Here is a 23,743-nt window from a genome sequence, read left to right on the forward strand (position 1 = left end):
CCATACATATAGAGAAACCATTTACTAAATAATTACACATACCATAGTGGAAGATCCAAATTAATGGTGGAGATCATATATATTAAAAAGACGAATAGATAAATGCCACATGGTGGCTCAAATCCTATATTAATATCCTCTCTTTTTTAATTAAAATACACAAATTGAGACCCTACTCTAATCACCTCTCTATATACTACTATATATATGCGTCGGTCTTTCATTGAATTTTCATCTAAACAAACATTGATCATTATTCACAAACAACTTAACATGTCAAGACTGACTACTGAGCTCTTTGAGAATGAAATGAGGCATTTTATTTCAAGAAAACTTCTACTTCACACTTATTCATACCAACAACCAGCGGCTGCTGTGACAGCCCCGTCACCGTCAAGCCCATATACAGAACATAACAACTTTGATGCGAATGTGGTGATGGTGCTGTCGGTGCTGATATGCGCTCTGATTTGCTCACTAGCGTTGCACTCCATCATCAGGTGTGTATTAAGATGCACGGGATTCTCTAGTTCGGAAAGTAGCGGTAGCCAGGAAACAACTTTAGTTAAAGCCAACACTGGAATCAAGAAAAAAGCATTAAAGAGTTTCCCAACAGTCAGCTATTGGGAAGGACTGAAGCTAGCAGGATTGAACAAAGAATGTGTTATATGCTTGGGTGACTTTTCAACAGGAGAGCGAGTAAAAATACTGCCCAAGTGCAACCATGGATTTCATGTGGGTTGCATCGATAAATGGCTGAGTTCACATTCATCTTGTCCAACTTGCAGGAACTCCTTACTTGAAACATGTCAAAACTTTGTCACAGGTGGGAAATGTAGCAGCAGTATGTCTTCGCAACTGCAAGAGCAAGGTCCAAGAAATACTACTATTTTAACCATATTGCCTCTGTCGCATGAAGGTCTTGTACGAAATTATGAGACGTGACTACCACAAAATGAACAAATCAAATGTAATTACTGTAATAATCATACGTAGATAGGTAGGAATTGCCCATTGAGTAATTTAAATTATTATTGACACCAAAAGTTCTTTCCATACAATAAATTACATGTAATCGCTACAACGATAAGACCCTATACCGATGACACTTTCAACCCCTATACCGACGATAAGTCATCGGTAAAGCCTTGCCTGTATCGACGATTTGTCGTCTTTGAAAAGTCATCGGTAAAGCCTTGCCGGTAGAAGTGGAAATATCGTCGGTGTAAATGTCGTCGGTACAAGTCAACCAATTCCGACGACTTGTCGTCAGAACACAGTCGTCGGAAATGATCTTCGACAAAAAAAAGTTTTAATATATTTTTTAACAGACGACTTATCGTCGAGAGAGATTTAGTTGTTCAGATGACTTGTCGTCGAGAAAACTACGTAACTATCAATTCCTTTTTAGCTATACTGACGACATGTCGTCGGTAAAGGTTAGACCGTTTTACAGTTAAGATTTTTTAAATATACCAAACATGTTTTTTAAACAGCTCTTGACATTATATATGTAGAATACTTTCAAACACTAAATAACCAAAACAAGCCATCAAAGTTCAAATTCAAGAACTATTACATACCTAAAATAACAAATAAAAGAAAAAACCAGTTTTCAACAAACATCGACATCGGTCCTCTTGTTCACCTCAATATCGTTGGTTGGCTCGGGGGTATTTTTTGGATAGAATTGAAAGTGTGGCATTTGGTGGTTGGAAGTTAGGAATTTTGGATGCCAATCATTGTTGCATTTGTTGCATATATTATTGCATATATTGCGCTTTGTTGGGTTAATACAACAACTTGGGAATTATCCGTATTTTGAGATTGGGATTTGAAAGATTTGGATTGTTTGGAATGTTGATTTGGATTTAAATGATTGTTGATGCTTGGTCTCTAGCCAACTCAGTGAACATTTATGTGTCTTTCACCGAGGGCACGAGTGAGACAATGTTCTTCATTTGCGTGTTAGCCCTCCCGGAGCTCTTCTTGCATCTTCTTATACTCCAATTGAATCTTATCCTAAAATGAAAAAACAATAAACATGCATTAAATTTAAACACTGAATAATATAATTAACTTTAAAAAAATATATTAATAATAATAATAATAATAATAATAATAATAATAATAATAATAATAATAATAATAACAACAACGACAACAACAACAACATATTAACTTCGTTTATTATTTTCCCCATCTCGTTCTGCTTATGGTGTACACCAACATCGACCTTCCTTGAAACGTATTTGTCTCCAACCATTATTATGTTGCGGGCTTTGTCCTTTGTCAATCTATAATAAGCCACAGACAATTAATATATTTATATAAGTGTTAATAATTTTTTTTATACAATACAAATAAATTTAGTTAACTTCTCGCATCGTCTGTCTGTATATGATTTACTACGATAACCACTTGTATGTGGAAGTTTGATCCTACATTCTTTACCTTTTGCCGATTGATTCCTATAACCCTCATCCAAAAAAAAAAGATCAATCATACCATTCCAAGCATTGCCATCCATTTCTTCCGATGGGTTTTCTCTTGCACCTTCCACATCATCATATCCACCAGCTTCGTAAAAATAAGTTTTCAAAACATGTGTGTTCTTTATAACCTCTTTGGTAGTCGACATTTACAGCCGCTCAAACATCTTCCCACAAACTAGTACTTCGATACATATTAAGTTCACAATATGTCTGCACTAAAAAAACAAGTTTAATTAGTATTAAAATATTTAAATAGTATATAAAATGTTACTTATAAAAAGTATTGTGAACTGACTTCTATCTCAGGATACATAGTCTCTTTATGTTCGAGCGGAACACGTTGTAAAGACCTAAAATGGAGTGGTATATGTCCTACCACAAAATTTGAGATAAAGCTTGTTAACATTTTTCCGTTTTCCCAACAAATCAATAAGTCTACCCATCTCTATCAACTTGCACGGGTAAAGGATTTTCACCGGTGGACACACATTTTATGCATATTCAAACTTCATTTGCCACATACTTTCTTCGGGCTAGCTACGTCGACACATAAAATTGGAAATTTAGAAAATTAGAACTTTAAAAATATATCTAATATACTTACAAATTTCATTTAACTTAAAAGATTCACAACCTGCTGGTACCTTGCATGTGCCCTCGTGTGGAGGTCTTTGCCCACTCTCTCCTCCATACCCCCTTACGACATTTGTTGCCATATGTCTAACAAATATTATAAATGTACAACATCATTAATCAGAATGTATAAGTTATAAATTATACTAAACACACTTTAAACAAAACTAATAAACAATTTTAAGCAATCAAAATGTATAATAACCATAACATACCATTAATCAGAATCATCACTAGAACAATATGCATGTACAACTTATCATTAATGAATTCGTCATCAATTCTGAAATCGTCATCATTAATTGAAGAGTACGTATCACCATCGTCTTTGCCATCATTTATAGTAGGAGCCACACTTGATTCACAATCATAATTACTTTCTAAAGAGTATATATCACCACCATCTTTAGCGTGTGTATCACCACTGTCATTGCCTAAGTCGACAACAAATAAAAAATCATTTGATCGAGTGTCTTTGATGATATCTATCTCATTAAAAATGATACTTGGATTATCCCAAAGTTTTCAATGATGAAAATCTTCCATAACTCTCTAGTTATTTTTCGTGTAGGATTCCGGAGAGAAAACACTTATTTATTTTGTGTTGCTTAGATGTATTGTTGATCATCAAACCATGTTTTACCGACATACCATTCATGATATTGATAACAAGCATATTTTTTTTTATTAATTAAGAATCCATTATTTAAGGATACTTTGAACCATTTACACTGAAATAGTACAACTAAGTAACCATGTAAATCGTTCAACTCTATGATGTCCTCCATTTGACCATATAATGGTGTATCGTCTAATCCTAATGCAACAATACCACTATTTTGAGTAGTGTATTGGATATCACGACTAAGAACAACAAATCAAACACCGTTTATAATGCAGCCAGTGTAAGAATATGCATTTAACAGACCATGTGCCAATTCCATTAATTCGTTAGTATAGTCCGAAGGCGATTCTTTTTGGAGACGATAAATTTGTAAGGAAATATAATATTCTACATTTATGTAATAATATAAATTAGTTTTGAATTATAAATTTATAAAATATTTACCTTTCTTTTGAATCATGAAGGAAATTTCGTTTTCAAATAAGTTGTGGGCAATTCTGATTTGAATCTGTTGGATGTGGGACAAAACAATTAGAATAGTTTGACGATGTCATAGCACTATCGAAAAAGTAGTTAATAGATCACAAAACATACGATTTGTATCATTTCGTCTCATCATTAGCGCATTTGTTTAGTACAAATCAATGCAATGATTTGGTTGGCCTCTTTACAAAGTCCGACGAGCTTCTTAGTGGAAAACAGTGGACCTTGTGATGAGAACACATAAAATTGTCTTTATGGAAGGTCGGGATCCTCATTTCTATCAAAACGATTGAATTTGATTTGCATACCCTCAAGATACATAAAGCAGGATATCAAAGGTTCATCTGCAACATAACCCTTTGCATTGAACTTTCGAGCTTGGCTTTGTTTCTGACATAATTTTTAAGTTTTTTCATGTAGCTTTCAAATGGATACATCCATCTCATCTGTACAGGACCTCCAAGAATGGATTCTTTACGTAAATCAAGAACTAGTTGAATCATTATGTTGAAGAATGTTGGTGGATATATCAACTCTAGATTGCATAATATCTTCACCACTTTTGATTGGGCTTTTCTCATGTCGCTAACATCCAAGGACCATGCAAAATATTTTTGAAAGAATGTACATAAGTTAATGAGTGGTGTTGAAACATTTGATGGGGGGGGGGGGGGCTACTAAAATCCCTATAGGTAGCAACCGTTGCATGAGGTTGTGATGATCACAAGATTTTAGTCCAACCATATTTGATTCAATATCATTCACCTTCTTCTTAAAGTTCGATCCAAAACCATCAGGTTGTCTCACTTCTTTAATGAATTAACAGGAATGTTGTTGATCAATTGGTTTGAAAGAGTAATCAACATGTGGTAGTATTGCTTTCTTCTCCTTGTTGACTTCCTTCTTGTTGTTGTTTTTATTCTTCTTGTTGACTTTCTCTTTTGGCCATAGATCTGGCTGAATGCTCATTTTTTATCAAGTCATCTCTTGCTCCTTTTGTGTCTTTGGTTTTTTCATGAGAAAATATGATAGGAAACCACCCCAAAGACTTGGAAATGCTTGTCGAGACCTTATATGATCAAACAAAGGAGGTGTATCGTCATAAGGGTGTGTGTGCGGCCAAGGTGTGCGGCTAGTCTGTGAGTGCGGTTGCTCACAGAAGTGTGCGGCCGTACACTCCTCATTCGTTCTCGAAATGTCGATTTTTAGATGTTCTAGTGCTAATACCAAGTCCTACTAGTGAATGAAGGCCAAACTCTTCAATTTGGAGAGCTTTAACGTGTGTACGGCCACCTTATGAAGGTGTGCGGCCGTACACCTTCATGTGATGAAGAACATGATGAATTTTGATGGTTGAGGGCTTAGATCAAAGGGTCCTTAATGAATGATAAGCTAGGTGATGGAAACTCACGTTTTTCAGGCCATGAGAGCGTTCTTGGATGAAGTTTTTAGAGAGAGAAAGTAGAGAGAGAATGTAGAGTGTAGCCAAATGAAATGAATGAGTGCAGGGGTCATCCTATATAAATAGGGATAAGTGTGCGGCTGGAGGATGGGTGTGCGGCCATACACTCGGGTGTGAGGGCACACACTCATGTGTGCGGCCACACACTCATGTGTGCGACCATACACTCGGGTGTGCGGCCACACAGTCATTTGTGCGGCCATACAGTCGGGTGTGCGGCCACACACTCATGTGTGCGGCCATACACTCGGGTGTGCGGCCACACACTCATGTGTGTGGCCACACACTCCTTTTGATGGAGTGTTTGGCCTTTTTGCAACCCTAAATCTTAAGCCAACCCATCCCTAATTCAAACTTTGGTTGTACAAGACTTTAGATCATCCAAACAGACTCAAAACAATGCTAAAAGGTAGCTGAAAACGAGTTTAACATTGATAGAATTTGACTAAGGTACAAGGTAGAAGTTTTGGGTTGTCACATCATCCCCCCGTTAGAGGGAATGTCGTCCCGAAATTCAAGAATAGAGTACAATCATGAACTTGGAAATAGATGAGGATACTTCTGCTTCATTGAATCCTTGCGCTCCCAAGTGAATTCAGGACCCCGCTTGGCATTCCAGCAGACATTCATTATCGGGATGCGACTTTCCTTGGTACGTTTCCTTCACGGTCCATGATTTCTATAGGTTCTTCTACAAAATGTAGACTTTCGTCCAGATCGATCTCGTCGAGAGGAATCACAAGTGTCTCGTCGGACAGACACTTCTTTAGGTTCGATACGTGGAAGATAGGATGGACGTTGTTGAGTTCTCGGGGTAACTGGAGTTTGTATGCTACGGGACCGATCCTAGCTACGATCTCGAATGGCCCAATGTACCTTGGGTTTAGCTTTCCACATTTTCCAAAACGTATTATGCCTTTCCATGGTGAGACCTTCAAAAGGACGCGGTCACCGACCTGGAATTCCAAGGGGTTTCATCGTTTATCGGCGTAGCTCTTTTGTCTATCTCATGAGGCTTTCAGTCGTTCTCGGATTTGCACGATCTTTTTAGTCATCTCTCGGATAATCTCAGGACCAGTGAGATTGTTGTCGGGGACTTGACCCTTAACTAGCTGCGTGTCACCCACTTCAGCCCAACACAGAGGAGATCTGCACTTGCGGCCATAGAGGGCTTCAAACGGCGCAACCTTCATGTTGATATGGTAGCTGTTGTTGTAGGAAAATTCGACCAAAGGAAGATGAGTGTACCATGACGCGCCGAAGTCGATGACGCATGCTCTCAAGATATCTTCCATGGTCTGAATTGTTCTCTCACTCTGTCCATCAGTTTGCGGATGGTAAGCCGTGCTCATATCCAATTTAGTTCCAAGAGCCTTCTATAGTGATTGCCAGAATCTCGAGGTAAACCTGCTATCTCGGTCGGAAATAATGGATACAGGTACCCTATGAAGGCGAACTATCTCTTGAATGTAGATCCGTGTGAGTCTCTCCATCTTGAAGTTTTCTTTGATTGGCAGGAAGTCGGCGGACTTCGTCAACCGATTGACAATTACTCAGATGGCATCGTGCTCACTCGGAGATCTGGGTAACTTGGTGATAAAATCCATCGTTATCCTTTCCCACTTCCACTCAGGTATCTCTGGCTGATGGAGTAGACCTGAGGGCTTTTGATATTCGACCTTCACCTTAGCGCAAGTTAGGAACTTGCCCACGAAGGTAGCGATCCCTGCTTTCATGTTCGGCCACCAATATAGTTTCTTGAGATCGAGGTACATCTTGTCCGAACCTGGGTGAACGGAGAATCTAGTCTTGTGAGTTTCGTTCATTATAACCTCTCTGTAACTACCGAAATTTGGGGTCCAGATCGGGTCCATGAAATAATAAACTTCATCTCCCTTGATCTCTAGGTTCTTTTCCATTCCTCTCAAGGCTTCACTCGACATGTTCTCTAGTTTTAAGGCTTCCAGCTGAGCCTCCTTGATTTGTGCGGATAAATGGGAATGGATAGTCATGGTCAGCGCCTTCACTCTACGACCTGAGTACTCTTTTCGGCTGAGGGCATCTGCCACCACATTGGCCTTGCCGGGATGGTAGCGAATTTCGCACTCGTAATCACTAAGTAGCTCAACCCATCGATGCTGCCTTATGTTTAGCTCCTTCTGGTCGAAGATATGCTACAAACTTTTATGGTCAGTGAAGATAGCACACTTGGTTCCATAGAGATAATGTCTCCAGATCTTTAACGCAAAGACCACTGGTCCTAACTCTAAATCGTGAGTTGTGTAATTGACCTCGTGCGTTTCAACTGTCTCGAGGCGTAGGCGATGACCTTTCCTCGCTGCATGAGCACACAACCTAGGCCCTGATTAGATGCATCACAGTAGACAACGAAGTCCTCCATCCCTTCAGGAAGGGACAAGATAGGTGCGATACATAGGGTCAGCTTCAACGTTTGGAACGCAGTGTCTTGCTTCTCGCTCCAACAAAAGAGTACGCCTTTCTGAGTCATAGTGGTTAAGGGTTTGGAAATTCTGGAGAAATTCTCGATAAATCTGCGATAATAGCCAGCGAGACCCAAGAATTGTCCGATTTCTGTGGGCGTCTTCGGCGCATACCAATTCTCTATCGCTTTGATATTGGAAGGGTCCACGTGACCAAGGAAATTCAGCTTCCTAATCCAGAACTCACATTTTGAAAATTTTGCATATAGCTTCTCTGACCTTAAGGTTTCTAGCACCTACCTCAAATGATGTTTATGATCGTTCTCACTCTGCGAATAGACAAGTATATCGTCAATGAACACAGTCATGAACTTGTCTAAGAAAGGGCAGCAAACTCGATTCATCAGGTCCATGAATATTTCCAGTGAGTTGGTCAGACCAAAGGGCATTACTACAAACTCGTAGTGTCCATAGCGAGTTTGGAATGTTGTATTGGGCACATCATTCTCATGAACTCGCAACTGATGGTACCCTAATCATAGATCGATCTTTGAGAAATAACTGGCTCCCTGAAGTTGGTCGAAGAGATCGTCGATTCTGGGTAAGGGATATCAATTCTTGATGGTCAGCTTATTCAGCTCTCGGTAGTCAATGCACATCCGAAAGGATCCATCCTTCTTTTTCACAAATAAGATCGGAGCTCCCCAAGTTGAGGAACTCGGCCTTATGAATCCTTTGTTGATCAGCTCATTGAGCTGGCTGGATAATTCATGCATTTCTGTTGGCGCTAAATGGTAAGGAGACTTAGCTATAGGAGTAGCTCCGGGGATCAAGTCAATGCGAAACTTGACTCGATGCTCGGGAGGAATTCCTGGGAGATCTTCAGGGAATACAACAGGAAAGTTGCAGACTTCGGGGTTGCTCTCAAGGTCTTTACCCTCTTGTGTCTCATTAACGACATGAGCTAGGAACACATGGCATTCCTTCCGCATGTACTTCTGAGCTTTGACGCACGAGATGATACGAAGGTTTGAACTGAGTTTATCACCATAAATCATAAGGGCTTTGCCAGAGGGAAGGTTGAGGCGAATAGCTTTTTCGAAACAAAGGATATCAGCATGATTGGGGCTCAACCAATCCATACCGATAATGACATCGAAACTCTTAATAGATACAGGCATAAGATCGATAGGAAAGGAATGATTTCCTAAGGTAAGAGTACAGCCTATGGATATATCGTTCGCACTCTCTTTCTTTCCATTAGACATCTCGACGGTAAACATTTTGGTTAAAGTTTGGGATTTACATTTGATTAGATGTTTGAATGCATGGCTAACAAAACTCCTCTCCGCACCGGAATCGAAAAGAATGCATGCATGAGAGTTGTCAAGGAGGAATGTACTCATAACAACAGTAGGATCAGCGACCGTTTCTTCCTGGCCCATTGCCAGCACCCTTCCTGCATTGCCACCCATTGTTTCCTTGGGACAATCTCTCTTGAAGTGACTCACCTCTCCAAAGCCATAACATGCTTGGTCAACACATGCCCCGGGATCCTGATTGGTTGGTTGGACTGGTCCTTTGCAAAATTGAGCTGTGTGTCCCTTCTTGGCACAGTTGGTGCACGACATCTCCCGACACTGTCCTTGATGATGGTAGTTGCAGTTATTGCACAGAGGTAGTTTTCCAGTGTAGCGACTGCGGTTTGTTAGAGTAACGGGGACTGCAGCAGGAGTAGTAGCAGCGTTGACTGCCACTATTTGTTGTTTCTTGGAGGGCACCTGAGAGGATTGGCCCTTGCGCTTGTTTTGAAATCTCTTCTTCCCACTACTCTCCTTCTGTGGTGTAGGAGTAGCCATCACCTCGTCAAGATCGACTCCATGATCGATCAGAGTCTGAGCCAGATCCTTGGCGCTCTCAAATATGGTCGGCCTCGTAGCCAAGACATTTCCTTTGGTTGGTTGCGTCAGCCCCCAGATGTACCTCTAGATTTTCTTGCTTTCTGGGGTGACCATTCCTAGACAGAGGAGTGCCAAGTCACAGAACCTAGCAGTGTAGGCGGCGATGTTAGAACCCTTCATCTTCAAGTTCCAAAGTTCGTGCTCCAACTTTTGCACTTCGCCCCTCGAGCAATATTCTGCAAGCATGAGTTCCTTCAGTTTTTCCCAACCCATGGCAATAGCCACCGGTAGGGTTAGGGTTTTAACTCGAGCATTCCACCAGGTCAAGGCTCTATCGGTGAAGGTGCAGGCGACGAACTTCACCTTGTTTGCTTCGGAACAGGCACAAATTTTGAAGATGGATTCGATCTTCTCGAACCATCGAGTCAGAGCGATGACTCCTCCATTTCCATCGAAGGACTTGGGTTTTGCAGTCATGAAGTCCTTGTAGGAACACTCCTTTATATTTCCCTGACTTCCGCCGTGTCTTTGAGGATCGGTTCCACCTCCAGCCCCACCAGAGTTTACTTGTGCCATTGTTGCGGTTACAACAGCGGTAACTGCTGCCTGGAACATGACGGGGTCGAACTGGGGAGGTGGTGGTGGTGGCAGAGTGTTTTCCCTTCTGTTGGGTCTTGGTCAAGGAGGCATCTTTTTCTAGAAACAATCAGGAAGAAGAGGATGGTAAGTCCTCAAGATATACGAAACGAGATATATTTCATCCTGATGATAAAATGTTCTACCAAGAGATAAGCACAGGAAGGTTACTGATGCAAGTAAGTTATCGCTTAGGAAAGAAGAGGTAGCAACACTTGGAGTGATTATATATAGTGAGTTTGGATCTAGCTAAAATACTCCTATAGTATTTTATGTGAGATGTTTTGGTAAGTTTTTCGACTTGCTGCAACACCATAGTCACGCCCAAGCACATGTTGGTCATGTCTCGAATGAATATAGTTGATCAAGCTATATTGACCCTAGATTACATAACTGCCCAGGTTTAACCGCAATGTCCAACATCCAAATACTTTTGTGTTTTTTTTCTTACGACATGGATTCTGATACTCGGGTATACTTATATAAAAATACTTGCATTTTTGAAAGTATACTTTTTAGTTTAGAGCACTTAGGCCCCTTAATATTTATAGTTGTATACCATGCAAGGTTTGGTATACTTAGTTCTCTATAAACAAGGGCTTTGATACCAATATGTCACACCCCGAAACCGTGATGGCAGAATCGTTCCGAGGTGGAGGACGTCATGTGTAGTACCACAACATTTGTAAAGCAAGCATAGTAAACACAACCAAACATTGAATACAATCATAAAAAGTATTTACATCGGTTTGAAACTTGTTTTAAATACATCTAAAGTATGTAAAATATAGAAAAACATGACTCTTATTGCTCCGGCTCCTCTAATCCAAGAAGTACCTGTTTACTGATTCCCTGAGAATAGAAGCAGTTTTGAAAAATATCAGCATAAAGCTGGTGAGTTCATAAGCATTGAGTTTTGGTGGAAAAATGTTCCTTGAATTCTTTTGAAAAGTGTTCATCAAGAAAATCCTATATTTTCTTATGAAAAGCGTGTTTGTAAACCCATGAGTGTGTGGGTCCAGGCTCTGTGTGTGGTTGCTCATACGAGTGTGCGGCTGCACAGAGGGTGTGTGCGGCTGTACACAAGACTGTGTGGCCGTCCACTCCTCATTTGTGCCCAAAATGTCGATTTTTAGATGTTCTAGTGCTAATACCAAGTCCTACTAGTGAATGAAGGCCAAACTCTTCACTTTGGAGAGCTTTAAGGTGTGTACGGCCACCTTATGAAGGTGTGCGGCCATACACCTTCATGTGATGAAGAACATGATGAACTTTGATGGTTAAGGGCTTAGATCAATGAGTCCTTCATGTATGATAAGCTAGGTGATGGAAACTTACGTTTTTGAGGCCTTGAGAGCATTCTTGGATGAAGTTTATAGAGAGAGAAAGTAGAGAGAGAAAGTAGAGTGCAACTAAATGAAAGGAATGAGTGAAGGGGTCACCATATATAAATAGGGATGAGTGTGCGGCTGGAGGATGGGTGTGCGGCCACACACTCGTGTATGCGGCCATACACTCGGGTGTGCAGCCACACACTCCTTTTGATGGAGTGCTTGGCCTTTTTGTAACCCTAAATCTTAAGCCAACCCATCCCTAATTCAAACTTTGGTTGTACAAGGCTTTAGATCATCCACACAAGCTAAAAACAATGCTAAAAGGTAGCTGAAACGAGTTTAACATTGATAGAATTTGACTAAGGTACAAGGTAGAAGTTTCGGGTTGTCACACCATCTTCAGAGTAAGTATCACCACTGTCATTGCCTAAGTCGACAACAAATAAAAAATCATTTGATCAAGTGTCTTTGATGATATCTATCTCATTAAAAATGATACTTGGATTATCCCAAAGTTTTCAATGATGAAAATCTTCCACAACTCTCTAGTTATTTTTTCGTGTAGGATCACGGAGAGAAAACACTTATTTATTTTGTGTTGCTTAGATGTATTGTTGATCATCAAACCATGTTTTACCGAGATACCATTCATGACTGATATTGATAACAACCATATTCTTTTATTAATTAAGAATCCATTATTTAATGACACATTGAACCATTTACCATGAAATAGTACATCTGAGTAACCATGTAAATCGTTCAACTCTATGATGTCCTCCAGTTGACCATATAATGGTGTATCGTCTAATCCTAATGAAACAATACAACTATTTTGAGTAGTGTATTGGATATCAAAACTAAGAACAACAAATCAAACACCGTTTATAATGCAACCAGTGTAAGAATATTCGTTAGTATAGTCCGAAGGCGATTCTTTTTGGAGACGATAAATCTGTAAGGAAATATCAGATTCTACATTTATGTAATAATTTAAATTAGTTTTAAATTATAAATTTATAAAGTATTTACCTTTCTTTTGAACCATGAAGGAAATTTTGTTTTCAAACAAGTTGTGGGCAATTCTGATTCGAATCCGTTGGATGTGGGACAAAACAATTAGAATAGTTTGACGATGTCATAACACTATCGAAAAAGTAGTTAATAGATCACAAAACATACGATTTGTATCATTTCATCTCATCATTAGTGGATTTGTTTAGTACAAATCAATGCAATGATTTGGTTGGCCTCTTTACAAAGTCCGACGAGCTTCTTAGTGGAAAACAGTGGACCTTGTGATGAGAACACATAAAATTGCCTTTATGGAAGGTCAGGATCCTCATTTCTATCAAAACGATTGTATTTGGTTTGCATACCCTCAAGATACATAAAGCATGATATCAAATGTTCATCTGCAACATAACCCTTTGGCATTGAACTTTCAAGCTTGGCTTTGTTTCTAACATAATTTTTAAGTTTTTTCATGTAGCTTTCAAATGGATACATCCATTTCATCTGTACAGGCCCTCCAAGAACGGGTTCTTAAGGTAAATCAAGGACTAGTTGAATCATTATGTCAAAGAATGTTGGAGGATATATCAACTCCAGATTGCATAATATCTTCACCAGTTTTCATTGGGCTTTTCTCATGTCGCTAACATCCAAGGACCGTGCAAAAATTTTTTTTAAAGAATGTACACAAGTTAATGAGTGTTGTTGAAACATTTGATGGGGGGCCTACTAAAAGCCCTATAGGTAGCAACCATTGCATGAGGTTGTGATGATCACGAGATTTTAGTTCAACCATATTTGATTTAATATCATTCACCTTTTTCTTAAAGTTCGATCCAAAACCATCAGGTTGTCTCACTTCTTTAATGAATTAACAGGAATATTGTCGATCAATTGGTTTGAAAGAGTAATCAACATGTGGTAGTATTTCTTTCTTCTTCTTGTTGACTTCCTTCTTGTTGTTGTTTTTATTCTTCTTGTTGACTTTCTCTTTTGGTCATAGATCTGGCTGAATGCTCATTTTTTTCAAGTCATCTCTTTCTCCTTTTGTGTCTTTAGTTTTGTCATTTATTAGTGTTGTATTCAAGACACTCTTATCTACATTTTCACCACATGCATCACATCTATATTGTGATTTGGTTCGAGGGAAGACCAATACTCAGGCTCAAAGAAGATACTCCATTTCGTCCAATTCAATATTCTTTTTTTTTGCTTCATCGTCATGCCTTCTTATTTGCAGCCCTGTGCTAAGGACGTTTTTCCCGGAATACGATCAGGAGGATGTAATGGGAAATCATTGATAGTCCATAACAACATTGCACACATATTGAAAATAGTGTTGGTTGAAGCATTTATCATTTGGACTCCTTCAACCCACAACACTTTCAACTCATCCACCAAAGGCCTCAAGAAAATGTCAATGTCCTTTTAAGGTGATCAAGGGCCATGAATCAACAAATTTAGCATGAAAGAAGACTTTTCCATACATATCCACAGTGATGTATTGTAGGTAGTCAATATAATCGGCCAAGTACTATATCACCCTTGAAAAATGGTGTGAACTTAGGGGTGCACAGATATGTGCATATGTAGTTATATATTTTGTGTAGAATCTTGATACTTTTTGGCTATTTTATTTTAATTAATGAACAAAAGGTACTTAATTATGTTTAAATTATATTTTCAGCCTAAGAGACATGTTCGGAAGCAAAAGGAAGCGGGAAATGCAATCGGAAGCTCGAGAATTGAAGAAAGAAGAAAAAGAGTAAAAAAACCAGATGTACTCGACGATTCGGACACCTACTCGACGAGTAGGCACGAACCTTCACGAACCAACAAGTGCGATACTGCGCACGGATTTGAAGTGAGGGACTCGGCGAGTCGGTCTATGGACTCAACGAGTCGCCCCTGTTTTAAAAAACTATATAATGGGCATAAAACCACGAGACAAGGACTTTTTCTAGAACCCTTGGAGAGAAAATTGCGATTGAAAGTGCTGCTAGAGCTCTAGAACACGTGGATCAACCTTAGCATTCAATTTTGACGAGATCGAAAGGCACGATTATATTCTCTTTTCTTAATCTAGTGTTTACATCTTGTTTGAATCATTAGGTTTAGTTTATGAGACGTTTTATGCTATGAATATGAGCTAAAAACTCATTTCTTCTGTTTAGGGTAGACAAACTTATCACTATGGTTTGAAGTTTATGGCTTGCATTGTTTAATTTGTTGAATTTTGTTTTGTTAAGCTTGTTAAAGACCCTCATGTGTTGCCAATAACTATTTTCTGTTAATTATCAAGTATATTAAGTTGCATGAACATTTGTTGATTGCTTGTCTCATATAATTTATGTGAAAGCAATCTTATGTGCCTTGGAATAGTGAACATGAAACTAGGGGTTAATTAGAAAATAGGTAAATCAATGTGTGAGCTTGTGTGACGAACAACCATACGAAAAGTTAATTGAATTAGTAATTTAATTAGCTAACTACAAGTCTTTCTTAATCCGAATCAATAAACTAGTAAACTCATTAATTTAACCAATTGGCCACTATTTGAATTGATTTGTTTTCTAAGGATTAGTAATAGTGAACATGAACCTAATCATATTAATCGGTAGCCAATGACAAATTAATCCATTGCACATGCCATAAAATCAACCATAGGAATAAGTAAGTTAAACCTGAACAAAAGTCTCCTTTATTATTGAATTTAGTTGATTTTTATTTGTTTTAGTTGCTAATTGTCTTGTTTGAGTGTTAGTTAAGTGCTTAAGTTTCTATTCTTGCAAAACTAGAGAAAACCTCTTTTCTTTTATTATTATTTTTTTAGATAATTCTATTAGTTAGTTTACTTAACGTTCTCTGTGTTCAATACCATGCTTGCTCAACTATACCACCAATTGACAGGTACACTGCCTTTTGTGTGTTTAAATTATATTTAAAAAGTGGGATTAAAGCTAGTGCATTTAACACACATCAAGTTTTTGGCGTCATTGCCGGGGAACGGTTCAAAAATAAATTTTAATTACTAGTATTATCGATACTTTGTGTGAGATCTATCTTATACAAAGTTACTACTTAAGTAAATTAGTTATTAGGTTTGAGTTTTAGTTTATTTGTTTTTAGGATTTTCAATTTTTTTTTTGTTTTATCTTTCACTCGTCGAGTCCAGTTGCGGGTACTTGACGAGTACAAAGCAATTTTCAGTTTCGTTTTTATTTCATTTTTGTTCTTTTTACGCGTGTTTCTTGTTTTCTTGCAGGTTTTATATGACCTGAGGTTCACACACACCTCTTTTTCCTCCATTCGAAGGCCCAGAATCCGCTCTTAAGAAGAACAAGGGCAAAGCCGTTGAAGACTCAAACCCGTCAAGGACATCACCTTTCAAGGACCTTAAATCGGTCTTTGGGAAGAAGAAAAGCAAGAAAGTTGGTGAGTCTAGCAGTCAAAAGAGCGGGGAAAGCAAATTTGAGAGTTTTGAAGAAAATCTGATCCTAAAAGTAACTGAATACGAGTCCGAATACAAAGAAGAAAGTAAGCAAGAAGGCAAACCCGACAACACTATGGCGGACATTGCCGACCTCTCGATGGAGGCATAAAAAAAGAGGATTCGAGACGACACTGGTCCGGGGCTTGTGCAACCCGCTATACTCGCTACTGCCACATTTGAACTTAAGGGGCACATCCTTTCTGCATTAAAGGAGATTCCTTTCACTGGAAAGGATCATGAAGACGCTAATAACCATATCGATGAAGTTAACAACATCGTCGACTACTTTAACATTCGGAATGTACCAAGAGAAACGGTGTTGTTGAGGATGCTCCCTGTCACCTTTAAAAGGGCCGCAAAGGGTTGGTTGAAAGCACTACCATCGGGCACGATTACTACATGGGAAAAAATGCGTGAGAAATTTTTAGAACAATTTTTCCCACCATCTAAAGTTGCTAAGCTCAAAAAGGCCATTGCAAATTTTGAACAACAAATGGGTGAGTCGATATACGAAGCATGGGAGCGCTACAAGGGTCTAATTAGGAGTTGCCCACAAAATGACCTCAATGTGCAACAAGGAGTATCAATCTTTTATGATGGGGTAAACGTCACCACTAGACAACTCCTTGACTCTCAAGGCCCATTAACAAAGAAAAATTTGGCTGAAGTTAGGGAACTCATTGAAGAATTATGTAAGCACTCTAGAGAATATCATAACCCAAGGAATGACTCAACTCAAGGGGTGGTGAATGCTATAACCGATGATATGGTAGCAGTGATGGCAAAATTAAAGAGCATGGATCGAAGAATGATGAAGATGGACCAATCCGTCCATGCCATTAGAGAAGGATGTGATAACTGTAGAAGGCCTCATATTACTACGGATTGTGATCTTGATGAGAATAGGAACTAGAAAGCCCAAGTGTGTTACTCAAGTGGTGATAGATATGATGATGATTAGCGAAAACCCAAGAAAGATGGTTACCCTATGATGAATACAAGAAGGCGAAGGAAGAAAAGTATAAGCAAAAAGCAAGAGGTTTTTATCAAAGGGAGTAGCCGGAGCAAGAAAAGAAATTCGACTTTAAAGATATGCTAACAAGATTTGCAGCTATATCCGAGAAAAGGCACAACGATACCGATGTTGCAATAAATGATTAACAAAATATGTTGAGAGATCAACAAAGCATGATTAAAGAGCACCAAATTATGATGAAAGATCAACAAGCTCTACTTAGGAATCAGCAGGCTTCCATTCTCAACATTTAAAAACAGCTAGGACAACTTGCACTACAAATAAACAAGAGACGAACGGGTGGACTTCCTAGTAATACAAAAAATAATCCGAAAGGCGCACATATAAACATTATGACAACTAGGAGTGGGAAGATTATTACTCCTCTGGCCCCTATTTAGAAAGAAGATCCTAAATTGGTGCAAGAGGAAGAGGCAGAAAACGAAGAATCGAAAAATCCTGACATGACTCGCCGAGTAGAAGACATGGACTCGACGAGTCCCCCACCTGAACAGTAAAATAAACCTCCTGTTAAGCCATATCAGCCTCCATTTCCATTTCTAGGACAACCGAGACAAGACAAGTACGATATTAATTATCAAAAGTTCCTGGAACACATAAAAGCCCTTCAAATTAATATGCCATTCATCGAGGCAGTTGCACAAATGCCTAAGTATGCCAAATTCTTAAAGGAGTTTCTTACTAATAGAAATAAGATGGAAGAAGTGAAGAAGGTGGTTCTAAATGAAAATTGTTCAGCCGCCATGTTGAACAAACTACCTAAGAAGAAGGGTGACCCAGGTAGTTTGACCTGGCCTTGTCAATTCGGGAATTTAGCAACTATCCATGCATTGGCTGATTCGGGGGCAAGTGTGAACCTCATGTCATAACCATTCTTTAAGAAGTTAAACCTTCTGGAGCCAAGATAAAATCGAATGGAAATTCACTTAGAAAATAAAACGGTGACATTTCCAAGGGGAATATGTGAAGACCTATTCGTGAAAGTTGATAAGTTTGTGTTCCCCACGGACTTAATAGTAATAGACATGGAAGCAGGTCCTCAAGTTCCCATCATTCTTGGAAGATCTTTCCTAAATACCGCAAGTGCTATAATAGACATGCGAGATTCTAAACTTACCATTCGGGTGTGAGATGAATCAGTTACATTTGTGGTTGATCAAGCCACAAAGCATGAAATGTATAGTGATGACACGGCATTTTCAGTTGATATGTTGGAACAATTAACGGAAGAATGGGAAGAAGACAAGCCAAGCAATTCGGCCATAGCCTTAGACGACGATTTTGATGCTAAAAGAGACCTGATGGAGATAGAGAGACTACTCGAAGAAGCTGAATATAATGAATTAATCAGAGGTGCAAACAACCCGACTCGCCGAGTCGTAGTCATTGACTCGACGAGTCCAAGTGAGAAATCGCAATCAGACGGAACTATTGGCATGGACTCACCGAGTCCCCTCACTGGACTCGACGTGTTCAGTGTACAAAACACTAAATAAGAATTGAAAACTCTACTTGATTTTTTGGAGTATGCATTTATTGAAGAAGGTGAACAAAAACTTGTAATTATAGCTTCTGGCCTCACCAAATCTAAAAAAGAAAAGTTAGTCCGAGTTTTAAAGAAGGGAAAAAATGCCATTGCATGGAAAATCACCGATATTAAAGGGATAAGCCCTTCTTATTACTCTCACAAGATCAATCTGGAAGAAGGAGAAAAGTCGGTAGTGCAACATTAAAGGCGACTGAACCCGAACATGCAAGAAGTGGTCAAGAAGGAGGTGGTCAAGCTTCTTGATGCGGGGATCATATACTCCATTTCCGATAGTCCATGGGTGAGATCCTATTCAATTGGTGCCTAAGAAAAGAGGGATGACAGTAGTGACAAACGAGAAGAACGAGCTCATACCAACTCAAACGGAAACCGGTTGGCGACTGTGCATCGATTATCGAAAGCTAAACAATGTCACTCGTAAAGACCACTTTCCTTTCCTTTTATTGATCAAATTCTTGAATGATTATCTGGTCATAGCTATTACTATTTCTTAGACAGGTTTTCAGGTTACTTCCAAATACCCATTGATCGAACTGACCAAAAAAAGACGACTTTCACTTGCCCAAGTGGGACTTTTATCTATCGACGAATGTCTTTTGGGTTATGCAATGCACCCATAACTTTTCAAAGATGCATGACGGCTATATTCCACGACATGGTGGAAAAGTTTATGGAAGTATTTATGGATGATTTTGCTGTTTTAGGCTCTTCTTTTCATAATTATCTTACTAACCTTGACTTGATGCTTGCCTGGTGTGAACATACCGACCTAGTCTTAAATTGGGAAAAGTGTCACTTTATGGTTAAAGAGGGAATAGTCTTAGGTCATAGAGTATCCAAGGCGGGGATTGAGGTGTACCGGGCTAAAATTGAAACTATTGCTAAATTACCGCCCATCGATTAATGTGAATGGTGTTAGGAGTTTTTTAGGGCACACAGATTTCTATCGGAATTTTGTAAAAGATTTTTCTAAAATAACTAGACCTCTTACTCAATTACTTTTAAAAGATACACCTTTTAACTTTTCTAAAGAGTGTCTAGTGGCTTTTGAGATTTTAAAAGAAAAATTAACTAAAACCCCGATCATTATCGCCCCGAATTGGAACCTGCCTTTCGAAATAATGTGTAACACAAGCGATTTTGCCTTAGGAGTCGTGCTTGGCCAAAGGGTTGATAAGCACTTTCGACCCATTTATTACGCAAGCACGACTTCCGTCCTTATCTTATTTTATGTAAAACAACTGTTTTTACTGACCACTCTGCTATTAAGTATTTGTTTGCCAAGCAGGATGCGAAGCCAAGATTGATCCGATGGGTGCTTTTACTGCAAGAATTTGATATCGAGATCAAGGATAAGAAAGGAATGGAGAATGTAGCTGCTGACCATCTTTCTAGACTAGAAAATCCAGAAAGGGAGGAGATAGACAACATGGGTATTGAAGATAGCTTCCTGGAGGAATATTTGATGGTAATTGTGGGGGAAGAACCATGGTATGTGGATATTGCAAATTACTTAGCTGGCGACTACCTTCCAAAAGGCCTCACTCATCAACAAAAGAAGAAGCTCTTTTCAAAAATTAAATATTATTTTTGAGATGAGCCATATCTTATTAGGAGTTGTGCGGATGGAATCATAAGGAGATGCGCTTTTGGCAAGGAAATTCAAGATATATTAGAGCATTGTTGTAACAACGCAAATTTTCAAACAAATTTTTCATTTAAAAAAAAAGATAGTATTTCCATTCAAAACAAGGCATAAATAATTTAAGTGTCATGTCAAATACAAACTGTCTAAATCCCAAGATCATAAAAACATCCTTCAGTGTGTATCGATCACGCCGGCGCCTTCCCACGGTCCTCGCTAGTACCTGAAACACATACATAACAACTGTAAGCATAAATGCTTAGTAAGTTCCCCAATATACAACTTACGCACATACGCCTTTCCAGGCCCTGACCTTCCGGTCCATGTGTCTCAGGGGACTTCCGTCCCTGCTGGGTAAACCTTCCGGTCCTACCCACGCCGACCTTTCGGTCCATCACACAACATATTGCCTTCCGGCCCATAACATATTGCCTTCCGGCCCATAATATAATCGCCTTCCGGCCCATAATATAATCGCCTTCCGGCCTATGACATACATAGCACATATAACAAATAACTTACCACATATAGCATACATATCACATATCATATCCGACCTTCCGGTCACACAGTCAAACCCTTCCGGGTACAGTATAGTGAGAGGACTCACCTCGCAGGTAATGAAAGCTAGCGACTCCTGAAATCACTCGCACTCGATCCGCCGAGCTACAGACTCCCTATAATATCATATATCCCTTATTAATACTTTTATCTTTCAAGACAACTGACCCTAAGAAATTACATGTAGGTCAACTCTGGTCAACGGTCAACGGTCAACGGTCAACTTGACCGGACTCGACGAGTGCAAAGGCGACTCGGCGAGTCTAGACGTCCTCCCCAACTTTCTCTGATGTTCCCTTTCTACTCGTCGAGTATCCCTCTTGGCTCGACGAGATCCTCGTGGAAGAATCGCGGGGCCACCCCGACTCCACTCGCCGAGTCTGAAGAACAGCTCGACGAGTTCCAGTCAATCTCCAAGCTACTCGCCGAGTCTGTTCGTCGGACTCGGCGAGTCCATGCCATGCAGTCGATCAAACTGCTTCCTGAGATAAGTATTGTCCCGAAATACACAAGCATGGGACCTTCTGGACCTCTAAAGGTCCTAATACAGGGTTATAGTCGTTTGGGTAACAAGGTACTAATCCATCTAATCACCAAATGGGTTCCATAAACCCTAAATCCATGCACACATCAACATAACAGAAAAGATCCGAAATATTACCTGAATAACGCACTCTCTGTGTCCCCAAACCGCAGAACTCGAATCCCTTGCTGTTCCTTTAGCCAAAACTCTTCTCCTCCTTGCACAACAATTTCTTCAAGGCCCTAATATCCTTCAATCTTGCTCTAGATGCCCACAGCCGTTTAGGGTTCTTCTCAGTCGACTAAAGACGAACAATGACGGCCTATAAGTCCCTTTTATACGTCCCAAACCTGAACGGTTAGGGTTTTCGCTAAACAGCGCTGACTCGCCGAGTCCATATCTGGACTCGTCGAGTCCAGTCGCGAACCCGCGACCAGGTCTGCGGTCCTACTCGGCGAGTCTAGGCTCTAACTCGCCGAGTCCCCTCTTAAAACACCCCAAAAACATAATTTAACAATACCTGAGATTTCGGGCTGTTACAATTCTCCCCCACTAGGATTAGACTTCGCCCTCGAAGTCTCACTCTGAAAATAATTCTGGATGTTGTTCCCGCATCTCACGTTCCGGCTCCCAAGTCATTTCCGATCCCTTCCGGTGTTGCCACTGAACCAACACCAGAGGTACCTCCTTGTTCCTCAGAACCTTGATCTTCCGATCCCTGATGGCCACTGGTTTCTCAGCATAATTCAGGCCCGCATCCACCTGAATATCCTCTAATGGGACTACTGCCGACTCATCGGCTATGCACTTCCTTAATTGCGACACATGAAAAGTGTCGTGGATTTGCCCCAACTCCGCTGGCAACTCCAAACGTTAGGCTACCCGGCCTATCCTTGCAATCACACGAAATGGCCCAATATACCGGGGCCCCAACTTGCCCCTCTTCCTGAATCGAATCACTCCTTTCCAAGGAGACACCTTCAGGAGAACGAAGTCGCCGACTTGAAACTCAAGCTCGGATTGGCGCCTGTCTGCATAACTCTTCTGTCGGCTCTGGGCGGTCAATAACCTCTGTCTAACTTGTTGAATCTGCTCTGTCGTCTGAAGCACGATCTCTGTGCTACCCATCACTCTCTGTCCCACCTCTCCCCAGCAAATGGGGGTCCGACACCTCCTACCATACAACAGCTCAAAAGGTGGCATACCACTGCTCGAATGATGGCTGTTGTTGTAGGAAAACTCTGCTAAGGGCAAGTATGCATCCCAGCTGCCCCCGAAGTCTAACACACACGCTCGAAGCATGTCCTCCAGCGTCTGAATCGTCCGGTCGCTTTGACCGTCTGTCTGGGGATGGTATGCGGTACTAAAATGCAATTTAGTACCCAGCTCCTCATGAAATTTCTTCCAGAACCTGGAAGTGAAGCGCACATCACGGTCTGAAACAATCGAGATCGGCACTCCATGCCGAGATACCACTTCTCTCACATATATCTCCGCCAACTTCTCCGCTGAAGAACTCTCGCTGATGGCAAGGAAGTGTGCACTCTTCGTCAACCTATCCACAATCACCCAAATTGCATCAACTCCCCTGGCAGTCTTCGGCAATTTGGTGATGAAATCCATAGTGATCTGCTCCCACTTCCACTCGGGGATCTCCAATGGCTGTAACTTGCCATGCGGTCTCTGGTGCTCGGCCTTAACCCTACGGCAGGTCAAGCACCTCTCAACGAACCATGCAACGTCCCTCTTCATACAGGGCCACCAATACTCTTTCCTCAAATCCAAATACATCTTCGTAGCGCCGGGATGGATCGAGAATTTCGATCTATGAGCCTATTCCATCAAAGTAATACGCGTACCGCCCACGAACGGTACCCAGATCCGACCCTGAAACGTCATAAGCCCTCGCCCA

At 40.2% G+C, this 23,743-nt stretch overlaps 1 non-coding gene and 1 pseudogene across 1 annotated transcript; one reads left to right on the plus strand and one right to left on the minus strand.

Moving 5' to 3' along the window:
- The first annotated feature begins 223 nt into the window (after window positions 1-223).
- Window positions 224-1,046, plus strand: LOC145097103 (RING-H2 finger protein ATL78 pseudogene; annotated as a pseudogene).
- Window positions 1,047-16,974: 15,928 nt separating this feature from the next.
- Window positions 16,975-17,081, minus strand: LOC145103476 (small nucleolar RNA R71). The gene has a single exon (XR_013706567.1). It is a non-coding gene; the product is annotated as a small nucleolar RNA R71 (small nucleolar RNA).
- Window positions 17,082-23,743: the final 6,662 nt, after the last annotated feature.

This window comes from Lactuca serriola, chromosome 4 (genome assembly GCF_051521515.1).
Source record: "Lactuca serriola cultivar US96UC23 chromosome 4, Lser_US96UC23_V15, whole genome shotgun sequence".
NCBI classification, from domain to species: Eukaryota; Viridiplantae; Streptophyta; class Magnoliopsida; order Asterales; family Asteraceae; genus Lactuca; species Lactuca serriola.